Source organism: Strigops habroptila, chromosome 11 (assembly GCF_004027225.2).
Source record: "Strigops habroptila isolate Jane chromosome 11, bStrHab1.2.pri, whole genome shotgun sequence".
In the NCBI taxonomy this organism is placed as follows: domain Eukaryota; kingdom Metazoa; phylum Chordata; class Aves; order Psittaciformes; family Psittacidae; genus Strigops; species Strigops habroptila.
The window spans coordinates 29232289-29242527 of NC_046360.1; the positions used below are offsets into that span (position 1 = coordinate 29232289).

Genomic DNA, 10239 nt, shown 5'->3' on the forward strand with positions numbered 1-10239 from the left:
CCAGATTATTAATAGAGATGTTAAACAGTTTCAGGACTAGTTTTTACTTTTGTGAAACTGTGCTAAACCTGCACATCTTTCAATGAATAATCTCCATGCACACATACCTTTCCAGCTCTATTAGCTAATTCTTAATCCATTAAACAAGACTGCTACTAACTCTACATACTAACTTTGTTTGGATTGGTTTGGTTTTAATTGAGATTTCATGAGATACCAAATCTAACACTCTGCCACAATGCTTAGTTACTCATAGCTATCAAACACATAACCCTACCAGGACGGGCTCCCTTTTCAGAAAGCCGTGGTGACTGGCCTTAATTATTTCTCTGTTCTTTATATTAATTCTCTCCTCTATCAATTTACCCATTATTTTTCTGGACTGGTGGCAAGCTCTCCAGACAGTCATCCCCTACCTCCTTTTACTTTTCCTCTGTGTACCAGGGCTCCTCCGGTATTCCTGCAGAATCTTGAGATACACAGGAACCAAAAATACTGTCTTCCTTGTATGATGTATCACCCTATCTTTTCCAAAGATACTAAATAAGACTTTTTCCAACAGACATTTTATCCCTTTGACCACCCTTGCCTCTGCCTCCCACCACCATTTCTGCCCACCCATTCCAGTTTATCTGTCACTCAGGTACAGAGAAGCCAAATCCAGCCACTGAGGACAACACGGACCACAAAGGCTACCACCACAGCCTGCTCGTGAAGGCTGTTTCAGAGACTTCACTGTTAGGTTTTAGCTGCAAAATTTGATTTCTAGGAGAATTCATCTTTGGCCTATCTATATGGTATTACCTCTGTAAGAAGCATTTTTTCAAGGAAACCTGTTCCGTCACCCCTCAGCATCCTTTCGAGTGAGTCCCTATTCAAGAAGCCCATTTAGCACCACACATTAATCGAACTTTCAAGCACCAGCCCAGCGCTCAGTGATCCTAAGTGGACTGGACACCATCTCCTCTCAAAGGTGCACTGCAAACTGCCAGATTAGCACCACACAACCCTAACGCAGTCAAGCATTTGGAATATTAGCTGTCTTACATTATTTACCTGTAGCAAAGTTACAGTTCAATTACCGAAGTAATTTCTCATTCAGGCAGAACAAAGGAAAAAAGTATGCAAATGAGTGAATTTAAATTCACTTAATTTGAAGGCCTAAAATTTTTTAAGCTCACATTCCCTCTCTGGGGACATTTGGGTTTGGGAATTATAAAATACATAAAGCTATAAATGGTTAATGGATTGCTATTGCCTGAGCTTCAGAAGTTTGCATACGTTATTATATACATTATGTAATTAACACTGCAAAAATATAGTGCTCTTGCCTGTATCCTATCCTATGTAAGGATAAAAAATCTGGTCTAACCACCACCCATTACAAGGACCTTTGTGCACAGACAAGCTTAGCATTCATTTTGGAGGACAACAGTGGAAAAGGTTTTTATGGAGAATGCTGCTTGTCTGCTGAATACAAAGATGATTTTTTTGTGATACACATGGAAGATTTGTGAATAGCCCTTGATGTTTGTTGCCTGGTGCGTTTTTTTGTGGGATTTTGGTTTTTTTAATAAACACTCAGGCATGTTTCTTATGTACCAAAGATGAAATTTTCATCTTGCTATGCAGCTGGAATTATGTGAGCTTTCACTGCACACTGATGTCTGACAGGGGGAATGGCTGACAGTGAAAATTTGCTGCACTGGCAGGATAATTAGGTACAATGCTCTCATAGGTAGGATCCTGAACACGCGAAAGTAAATGGGAGAAACTTCCTTTTCTTTAAGGGCTGCATAATCAGACCAGCTGTATTACTTTGTGGTGCCACCACACTTACTGCACTCTACCTTTAATAAAGCTTTGTGCTATTATACAACTTAAACAGCTCTCAATTTTCAGCAATTCCCTAGAATGTAATGTGAAGCTGAAAAGGCGAGCACGAGCAGTTCCCAGCGGGTAGGCACCGTCTGGGCAGGTATTAGCCGAAAAGAGGGGTGGGCAAAATCACCGGTTGAGTGCTGCACAGACACAGACAGCAGGGATGCTGCAATTCAACACAATAAGCAGAGATAATAAAAATCCCAGATTTAGGTGAAAGCCTAAGTCAAACCTCATAGAATCAATAATAGAAAGGTATATTTGTCATGCAGGTAGTAAACCCTGAGCAATTACTGTGGATTTCAGTGGTAACCCTGTAAATTTAATAAAGTAGGTATGCCTTTGCTTTGTACAGCTGGGACAGTCCTTTAATCACTGTTACTCCATAGCTTACAGTATGACATTTGTAATTTGTATGACTCAGAAAACAGGAATATTCATTACTGTTTCCTGGTTATTTGTTTCCACTCAGAATATGAGACAAGAATATGCCACTTGATAGGAGACACCACTATTAAGCTCCTAACAAACACGGCTGTTTGCAGCGAACCTGTGCACACAGCCTGTTACAGCATGCTTGGCAATGGACACGGTGAGCCTGTATGGAGTATGGACACGATCCTCCAGAAGCCCAGATGGCGTAAGTCAGTGTAACTCAATCATCCTCAGCTGAACCACAGTAATTTGTATCAGCCAAGGACTTGAGCCATTATGCCTATTTCTCAAACTGGTTAGGTTGTAAATTAGATTTTCATCACTCTTGGGACAAAAACCTGACTCTGCTGAGGTCAGTAGGAGTTTGACCATCTATTTCAGTGGCGCCATGACTTCACGAGTGGTTTTCGTGTGCAATATTAATCCTGAAAGCCACCACAGTGTATATCAGGTTTATTGCTGACAAAAATATATTAAATAAAATCTTCCATTAGCACTTGCAGACACCAACACTTCAGTTCTGTGTTATTTTCTTCTGTCCAAAGGTAACAAAAGGAATATTTATCTATCTATCTCAAAAGATTTGGGATTTTAATTACCAAAATAGCTAGTTTTGATAAGTGCTTCAGCAGAAATTATACAAAGCACTGAATATAGTTTATTCAGCTGTCTCACAACCAAGATAGGATGTTCTCTGATTCATATCAGATTAGAATAGAAATCTTCTAAAATTTATTCCCTACAATGAAATTTTACTAGAACAAAGCCATTCATGGAGTAATATGAAAGAATAACCTGTGAAAAATAAAGCATAGGACCCTTACCAGTAAAATACCTAAGCAGTAACCCCAGTTTTAGTTAATAAGTTTACTGAAATCAGCAAATATATTGTGGCTTGGAGTATTTTGTCAGTGAAGAAGTAAAATTAGGCAACAGGCATGTGCAGAAGCATGCACAGAGACCTGGATCAACTAACATTAAAAATCCCCGTACCACAGAGGGAAAGATACTAGTGATGTGACAGACCACACTGGGCTGAGATCACTCTTGGGGAAAAAATGTAGATGCTTCAAAACTTACAGACTATCTTTTATTATTTACAATTCTCTAGTTTCAGTATATTGCAAAAAAATGGTGTATTCTGTGAATATGTCCAAAAAAAAAAAAAAAAAAAGCCATTGGGTTAATCACTACTCTTTGCTGAAAGCGTTGTTATGGTATTTTCTAACAAAAAACCCCCTACCCTGGAATAATAATTTTACTTTTGCTATAAACAAAACAATCTTTCACCACGACTAATTCTATTTCAAACACTGGGGATACAGCAATGGCACCAGCCATTTTTTACTGAAACATTGTTCCAGGTTTCCATCAGTTTTAATACTGTAACACATGACATAACTGAACAATGCATTTTTCAAATATACTTTAAAGCTGTGGGAATACACCCCTTAAAGGCAGTCCTCTCTCCCTTTCAAGCGCCATACAAGCACAGCAGGCAGCATTCAAAGCCATCTCTTCTGTGTCAGCCAGCAGGAAAGGCTGACAGGGAATTGGCTGTGTCACACTCGAAAAGTCACCAAAGGAGACACAGACTGAAAGGTGGATGGGCCCGATTCTGCAGTTATTTTTCCCTACTCCTCTTAGGGGATTACTGCCTATCCAATTAATTTCAGCCAGGAGGCTGTCCTGAATAGCAACCACCAACCTTTTGGAGTCGTCTCCAGGGTCTCCCAAAAAATGGATACACTTGAAATGAGATTTTATAAAAGCACTAAAGTCATCTGATTAAACTATATTAAAAGGTAGGAGGACTTTGGCTCACTGAAATGTTTAGATACACTCCTTGGAACTGGAGTCCCATGCTTTCACTGCTTGGCTTGTTTATAGCTAAATATTCTATGCATGAGGGCACCGACACTTCTCAGCCATCACAGACCCCTTAATGTGGGTCCATCCCACCTCTGAAGATACAGCCCTGTCCACCTCTAAAAATTCCAGCAGCCACAAGCACTTATGAATGCACAATCCACATGCTGCCTTCCACACTCCCATGAAGAGGAGGAGAAGGAGGCAGCAGCAAATGCAGCAGGAGCATCACCAGGCAGGTGGGAGCAGCAGCAGCGGGGTCCAGGCTGAAGACCAAGAGCATTCACAGTGAAGGTCACTGGTGAACGTCTTGCTGCTGCACTGGGGCAGCCCGGGGGAAAAAGCTCATGGCAGGTACATAAGGTTCACCTTTCCCCACAGCCTTGACTGCAAGGGTGGGGAGGATGAAACAGGGATGCTACGAGAAGCGCCGATTTTGCCACAGTGAAAGCAGTTGTTTGGAGGTTACCCGTCAGGAGCTCGGCATGAGCTGACCCTGAGGCAGCTCAGTCTGGCTGACAGACCAGCTATTACAGCCAGATCAGGAACCATCTGTTAAAACTGTCCTCGAAAGCTGCACTCTTACAGAACAGCCCTGCCCAGGCTCCACTATTGGCTCCTTCTCCCCAGCTGCTCAGGCCTGGATCCAGACAACTCTGTTTCTTCTGTGCAGGCTTATCCCTACCCTCCCAATCTCCCTTTCACCTTCTCTAATCTGAGTCTTACCTCCACCACACCTCTAATTTAATTCCATCTTGTTGCTGACTCAGCAAAAGGAGAAAACCACCTGGAAAGAGAAATTGGCAATTTTCTTGATAAATGGAGAACAGAGATGGCTAGTGAGGGTCAAAATAAATTTTAAAGACTTAACATCCCTAATAAAGAAAGCAACATAAATCTCGTTCTTCTTACATGACGCAGGATCTGCATCTGGATGTCACACTCAAAACAACAAATGCTAGTTCAGTTGTAACAATAATCACCAATTTTAATGATAAACTGTTTTCCGTCTTCCTTGTTTTGAGTTTTATACATTCAGGTGTAATGAAGGAAGAAGGAAACATCTGGAAGGGAATGCTGCAACCTCAGAAAATAACACATCACAACAGCCATCACAGCTCCACACTGCGCCTTTCCTATGGGTGCCTGGACATGCTGGGAGGAGAAACCAGAACACCAAATATTACCATGTACCTTCATCATATAACGCAGAGGCAATCACTACAATGGCTAGCACTAATCAGCATTTGGGTATGCAAATGCATTACAGAAATCAATGCATAAAACAGATACAAGGAGAATAGCCGGGGAAAAGAAAAAACCACACAAAAACCCCACAGACAACAACCTTGAGTTCTGGGCATTGACTTTTTACATAGAAACAAGAGCCAAAAAAAAAAAAACCACAACAAAAATCAAACATGCTCACCTATACCTAATCTTTACCTGAGTCTGTCTAAGCCTAGAAAGGCAATTACAAGTACACACATTGTAAACTACAATAATCTTAGCCTAGGAATATTGACAATGATTGAGATTTGGTTCACTGTGGTCCAAATGTATTAGCACTTACTACGGGCACTGCTATAACATCCCCTTCCAGTCCAACACACCAGTAAAGCATGCAATACCCAAGCTTTTTCTCTAGAAAAGTAGAGAAATACCTGAATTCTTTCTTCTCACCAAGGGGGAGGAAGAAATCTTGTAGAATATGAACTGCTATCTAAGTAAAATAATGCCGTGACAAGCCAGAGGTTCTCCTAACACTAGTATGCTTTCTCTTAGTTACAGTTTTAGAAGGAAAAGGATATGTCTATATTAGCAAGTAGAAGAGCTCAAAAGGATGTAGATAAGTAGAGCAAAACAGTGCTGGGAATCCCAAATCCACCTACACACAATGCAAAGGCTTCGCTTCTGCTCTAGTCAGGAGGCCACAGATGAAAAGCCACAACCTATTGATGCTTTGGGTATATATAACCACAGTAACATTTGTTTTCCTTCTGCCCTGTGAGTTCTAAATCTGTTATTTGTTTACACAAAATAGATCTGTTAGAAACCAATGTCTTCTGTGAGGACAGCTAGCAGAGGCCTCCAGCCTTATTGGTGACAAAATGGGCTAGACTACCCTGAATAATTCAGAATATGCAGTTTGATTGCTGGCTGTGTTGTATTTCATGTACTCCTGACGGAGTATGGGGCAGCAACACAAGACCTTGTAGGATCTCACAGCTCGAGACAGCATGAGGGGAACTGCTACCAGTTTGCATTTGGTAGATGACTGTCTTTGCTAAGACTTACTTGTCTCACTAATGGTTTTGGGTGTTGAACAGAAGTCTAACTGAAAAAGGACAACTGAAACTTGTTATAAAACACTGAGCACATCACCACCAGAATATGGCTTACAAGTAAGATTCCTGCTCTTATTTTTATACCCATGCTGCTCCCCAGGTTCCGCACTGAGGCATCAGTTGTAATTGTACATAATGTAAGGTTGTTATAAGGTGGGCTTTGTGCTAGAATTAAAATAAAAAAAAAAAGAAAGATATTTAACCAAACAGAATTCCCACCTTACTGGACAAATACACCAAAAGAAATTGTGGCATCTTGGGGGGTTGCTAAGCAACCAAGACCTCCAGTGTCACTTGTTTGTGATCAATTCGAGTCATTCATCAGGCTCTGAAGCACCAGCTCAGGAATTCCAACAAATCTGCGCCTTGGGAAAGCCACAGGGACTTCCTGCCGCACAGCAACACCTTCTTTCCTCCAAGATAAACTTTGTAGATCACACTTTGATCTGTGTGATATGTTAATTCATTACTCTTAACATACGGCTAATAGGAAAAGCTATAATTAACTGACTATAGCATTGTAATGCATGCAAGATAAACTGAACTAATTAGTAGTGTTTAAAGTAGTCCCTGTCCCCTCCACTGGGGAAAGGAGTGCATCCTTCATATCACAGAAGCAACTGTCCACAACATCGTTTTATGTAATGCATAGTTACCTTTTTTCTTCATTTTTCATGCCAAACGTAAGTGATAAAGTATATCTTTATTAGCAAACAAGATGGCTACAATCCAAGTTGCTCAACGTACATGTTGTGAATAATGTAATCTTTCATTCAAACGAGGGCTTATCTGCCAGGTGTCTTGGAAAAAATAAGTGGACTGTTATATTTTCATTCATTGGGTTCAATTACTGAAGTAACACATGCTAAATATACATAACACATACATAATCATTACACTCACACTGAGAATGAGTTAAATGTAATCAAAATGCATATAGCTAAAGTACAGTCTCTTTATGTCAGCCTCTGCCACCACAACAGCCTCATTTTCAGAATTCACTCTATTCCTACTTTGATAAATATCAACAAGATCTTAAAGAATGAGCTGCTTTAAAGGCTGCATGTTGCATATGGCAAAACTTCTACAACTCTTGGATTGCTGATAGGTTGGTGTTTTTACTAAAGATATTTAATGATACTTTCACGTATACTGTGCAATACTCCTGAAGAAACTCCACTGCAAACCTTGGTTCTTATCTTTTTCATCTTATTTTAGTAAAACATGATCTGTTCCTGTAGTTCTTCCATAAGCCATACTCCACTGACAGCAGGTGCTTGGCCTAAATTAGGACCACAGAAACTGGATAACTAGAATTTTCCAGGTTTTTAATGACACACTGGGAGAGGTGGGTTTTGGTTTCATGTTATTTTTTAGAAAGACAAAGAAAATTCATTACTTTGAAGCAACAGAAATCTGTTCACACCTCAGTAATCATGCTCTCTAATACTTCACATCAGTAAAAGCCAAGCAGAGGATCATGGGAAGCAACGGGCAAAGGATCACATGCACACATCCAGCAAGGCTATGTTGCACGTGTTCACAAATAGGCAAAGAATGCATATTCATTTTAAGGGGCAGGGTTTTCCCCATCTACTTTCCTCAGACCTGCAACTAAACTCATAATATTTATTATTTATTCCTAATGGAATGGTATTCGGGAGAGCTACATAACAGGTATTTAACTTAGTCACATCAAATAAACCCTCGACAATCAAACAAAAATACCACCTGTCAAGTCTCTGGTGAAATTTTCCAAAACATATTTCAGGAATAAACTACTCCTAGGTAGCACTGAGAATGAATTGACTTGCTTTCCATCTGCTGAGTTATGGCTGAATACCTGTATGTTAACCAACATACCATGGCTTAGCTCCCTTCTACCCCAAAATACGAAGCAAATTAACATTAGTCCTAGAAGTGATAGATGAAAAGCCTATTTACTGTGCCCGACTACTAGAAAACAGAATCTCCTTGCATTATGAAAACCTAACCTGAGACCGCCGACGCTCTCATCGTGCCACACACGTTAATATCACAAAGCACACGACACGGAGGTTTAAGGATTCTCACAGTTCTGCAGCGCAGTCACATCGCTTCCCCAGAAAAACACCGGAGACTTATTGTAATTATTTAGCTATTGCGGGAAAAAAAATACACGCTCCAAAGCCATTAGGAAGGAGAGAAGGAACAAGTGTTTGCCACAGATGCGCAGCACCCGGGCTTGTGAACTTGAAGCCACCTAAACCAGCGTGAGACTGAGCGCGCCGGGCCCCAGCCGAGCCCGCCGCCGCCGCGCTGCCTTTGCCTCCGGACACCCCTGAGCTCCGCACCCTCCTGCGAACTTTCCCCGGGCAGCGGCTGCTCCGCCCGCCGCGCCGGGACCCGCTCCCGACCCACGGGAGCCCGAGAGCGCCGGCGACAGGGCCGGGGAGACTGGGGGTGGACACAGGGACATGCTCCCCGCGGGCCCCCCGGAGTTGCCCCGGCGCCTCGGACACCTCCTCGCCCCTCCGCAGGGCTGAGTCCAGCTCGGCTCCCTCATTGCTTTGCAGGGCGCAGCCCCGCGCTTGCGGTGCGGGACCAGGTGCGGCATGGGGAGGAGGGAAAAGAGATTTAAAAAATCATCACTGAAGAGGCTTTCGGTAGCACGGCACGGCGAGCGATGCAGTAGCCGGACACCCGCGGCTGGACACCCAGAGCCCCACACCACTCGGCAGCCCCGACGGGGACGGGACCAGCCCTCGTACTCAACCCGGTCCCCCCAGCGTTACCTTGAGCCCGGCGCGGCCGGAGGCGGCCGGACCTGCAGGTCGCGGCGGCAGCGGCGTGCCCGCAGCGCCGTCCCGGCTCACCAAATCAATCGCTCCACCCAAAAAAAAAAAAAAAAAACCCAAGGAAAAAACCCACCCAACCACCCCAAACCCAGCCCCGCTGCACACCCACGAGGAGGAAGAGCGGTCCCTCCGTGACTGGCATCGCTATCTCCTCCGGCAGAGCTTGCAGGGAGCCATGGCAACGAGCCCCGCACCTCCCCAAACCACTGCACGCCTACCCCCGGGGGCCGAGCCCCCCCCCCCCCCGCCCCGGCCATGCCCCTATCCCGCTCGGCGGTTCCCACCTGCCCGGTCCAACAACACCTCGGCGACAGCGGGAAGCCAGCGGCGCCTCCGCCCCGCCGCGCTCCTCCGGGCGGCACCTGGGGAGGGAGCGAGGGAGGGACCGGGGAAAGAGGGAGAGGAGCCCCGGCCCGGCTTTGCTTGTCCCGCCTCCCGCCCGGCCACGGGTACGACGGGGCCCGGTCACGGCGGGGAGGGGGGCATGGGAAGCTCCGGCCAGCCCAGAGTGAGGCAACGCAGGGAATGAAGAAATGGCTGAATCGAGGGGGACGTCCCAGCGGCAAGACCCCCCGCAGCTATCACAGCCACGGGGCCGCCAAAAGCCGGTCAGGGAGGGGGCCGCGCAGCCCCCCCGGCCTCATCTCACCCTCCTCTCGCGGTACAGAAGTGCACCTTTTCAGAGGAAAGGTTGAGAAGTCAGAAAACCTCAGATGGAGACGGTCCTCCCTGCCCCGTCCACCTCCGTGCTACCTCTGCTAAAACCCCCAGCATTCGTCATCCCAACACCTAGTGTTCATATATCCAAAACATTGAAAATCTATTTTCCTCATTTTTTGCAATTGCCCCTCTCCTGAATTTTCACTGCG

General features: G+C 44.4%; 1 protein-coding gene across 23 annotated transcripts in view; it reads right to left on the reverse strand.

The window, feature by feature from the left end:
• The window catches only part of CHL1 (cell adhesion molecule L1 like), a 140188-nt gene extending 130298 nt beyond the window's left edge, over window positions 1-9890 (reverse strand). For 12 of the 23 annotated variants that reach the window (XM_030500962.2, XM_030500965.2, XM_030500976.2 and 9 more), the window contains exon 1: window positions 9308-9425. The gene's annotated coding sequence lies outside the window, so the exon portion shown is untranslated. Of the gene's footprint in view, window positions 1-9307; window positions 9426-9475; window positions 9579-9654 lie in introns of those variants that run through there. The other 11 variants (XM_030500969.1, XM_030500966.1, XM_030500957.1 and 8 more) reach the window with 9 other exon arrangements.
• Window positions 9891-10239: the final 349 nt, after the last annotated feature.